This window comes from Haplochromis burtoni, unplaced genomic scaffold, assembly GCF_018398535.1.
Source record: "Haplochromis burtoni strain Fernald_Lab_line unplaced genomic scaffold, NCSU_Asbu1 Contig_577, whole genome shotgun sequence".
In the NCBI taxonomy this organism is placed as follows: domain Eukaryota; kingdom Metazoa; phylum Chordata; class Actinopteri; order Cichliformes; family Cichlidae; genus Haplochromis; species Haplochromis burtoni.
This window is the reverse complement of record NW_024582938.1, coordinates 161,840-164,445: the sequence shown is the minus strand read 5'-3', so window position 1 is coordinate 164,445 and position 2,606 is coordinate 161,840. Positions and strand designations below refer to the sequence as shown.

General features: G+C 35.1%; 1 protein-coding gene across 4 annotated transcripts in view; it reads right to left on the bottom strand.

Moving 5' to 3' along the window:
- The window catches only part of LOC102306604 (RNA binding protein fox-1 homolog 3), a 131,313-nt gene that overhangs the window by 26,222 nt on the left and 102,485 nt on the right, over positions 1 to 2,606 (bottom strand). The gene's annotated exons all lie outside the window — the stretch shown is intronic.

Here is a 2,606-nt window from a genome sequence, read left to right as displayed (position 1 = left end):
CAAAAATGAAATGCACCAGCACCAACAAACACAGAGTGCTCACAACCATTTATAAAACATCATCCAACTAGTAGACAAACAAACAAACAAACAAACAAACAAACAAACAAACAAACAAACACAGAGGCTCGTCTTCAGTGTTAGATACAAAACGGTAACAACCTGACAGGTGATGCTGCTCAAAACCACTTTCATCACATCTGTGAGTTTTTTCATTCATTAAGATCGATGTGATGTGCTTACAATGCAGTTAAACAAACAAACAAACAAAAACAACCCAAATAAACAGTCAAAAGTTTGAAAAAGAGCAGAAACATATCAACGTGAAGAATTCATGTCATGAAGAGATTCACACCATCATTAACAAGCTGGACGTCAGTCACCTGCAGAAAGCTGAATAAAGACTAAAGAAAACTGAACCTGATGTCGGCCAATGCTACAAACCTCAATGCTGTCACTGTGGTGTACCCATGATTTGTCCAAGAGATCATTTTATTCTATATTTGTGGATAGAAAGCAGTATGATTACGACAGCTTACTGCATGACAGCATTGATAAACTCGGCTTTAGCTGATGAAGCAGAAACACAGATGAAGCTCATGTTTCTATTTTTCTGACAGTATTTGAGATCTGTGTTATTCTAGATGGAGCTTGTTTGTCAGACTTCACACAGTTTCATCTGAGGAGAGAGAGTATCCTCGCTCCTTCACCAGTTTCAGACTGACATATAAAATCTGTGACATATACGTTATTATTATTATTATTATTATTATTATTAGTAGTAGTATGGTAAATAAAGAAAGGTAAAACACTTGATTTGTCTTTTTCTAAAAGAATAGAAAAAAACTTGCTCGTCAAAATGATCTCATTGTTTAATATGATCCTCTTTATGTGGAAACCACCACATAATGAGTGGATTCATTAGAATATAATATTTCCTATGTTAGATATATTATCTTGTTTGCTGTATTAGATTTTGTCTGCACTCAGTGTCTGATCTATGAGCAGCAGCAGAAACACCTGCAGCTAACAGAAGCTCACATTCAGCTTCGTGTTCTCCTCCTTTTCCCTCTCTTGTTGAAGCCTGTGCTGCGTAGTTCATACTGACTGACACAAAACAAAGAAAGTCTGGTTTTCTCCGCCTCTTTGAAGTTTGAGAGAAGCTGACTAAAGACAAAGAGACTTTCTCACCTAAGAAAGTGGCGTTCAAATAAAACAACTGATTTCTCCAAAACAAACAAAGCTGGTTCTGGTTTTCTGAAATGTGAGCCTCCAAGAGAATCAGAACTCAGTACAAACAAAAGCTTTTGTTGGAGAGCTTCTGAAACTCTTAAACCTTCATGTGAGCTATTGATGTACTGGTTTATTTGTTCATATAAATATTCACATTTATAACGATCTTCAATAATATGTATGGTGTCATACAGTGTATTTCAAAGACAGTGTGTGAATGTTGTATCAGTCTACTGTAATAATCTAGTCGGGTCATACAGTGGTCTATGTCACAAGAGTCAGTTGGTGAGTGAATGTTGTATCAGGTCGACTTGTTAATTAAATCTCAAGTACTGGCGTGCAGAAATCATGCAGTGCAGGAATACCTCCGCCACTGCCTCGTTTGAGTTTTGGACGAAATGCATTCTGGGATATTGCATTTCGTCATTTCGAGCTGATTGGAGATCAAAACAGCCAATCAGATTTTTTTTTGTGTGTGTGGATAATAGCAAAGACGGAAATACATTTCTTGCACGTAGCAATGAATTTTGTTCATTCAAATTGAGCTTTTCTTTACTCAAAATAAATTTCTCCTCAAAATACAACACTTGCACCTGCAATTTTTTTTTTACGTGCGCTCAGAATAGTGGCACAAAAATAACGCCACAGAGGGGGAGCTCAGTGTGAGAGATTTATTTCTTTAAACTCATTTATAATTTTATTGTAATTTAACAGCAAGGACACAGCTGTCAAATATTGTGAATGGGTCATAAATGTGCCCTCATTAGCACTTTCCCAGTTGATCTTTGACCCACTTGTTTCTATTTTTTAATAAATTTGACACATTTATTTGGATTATTTGTCATAATTTGTCTTATAGAGTTAGGAAACAATGTATAAATCAAAACTGATGTTACCTTACTGTAAAATATTGATTCCAATGTTACTTTTTGAGTAAGTAAGGAACATTTATTTATATAGCACATTTCACAGATAAAAATCACAAAGTGCCTCACAATAAAACCAGAAATACCAACACACATAAAATAATATAAAACAGTGAAAAAATTTATCAAAAGCTCATGTGTATAAAAATGTATTTAGCTGCTTTTTTTGACCATCTTATCAGTTTAAATCTACTGTTGGCCTAATCAGAGGTTTAAAATATGCTGATGCAGGACACAAACGTCACAAAGAAGCATCGTCCTTCTGCAGTGCAGAGTAGCCTTCAAAAAGATGAGCACTGAAGAATATTTATAGTTAATGACTAATGAAGGCAAAAATGAAATGCACCAGCACCAACAAACACAGAGTGCTCACAACCATTTATAAAACATCATCCAACTAGTAGACAAACAAACAAACAAACAAACAAACAAACAAACAAACAAACA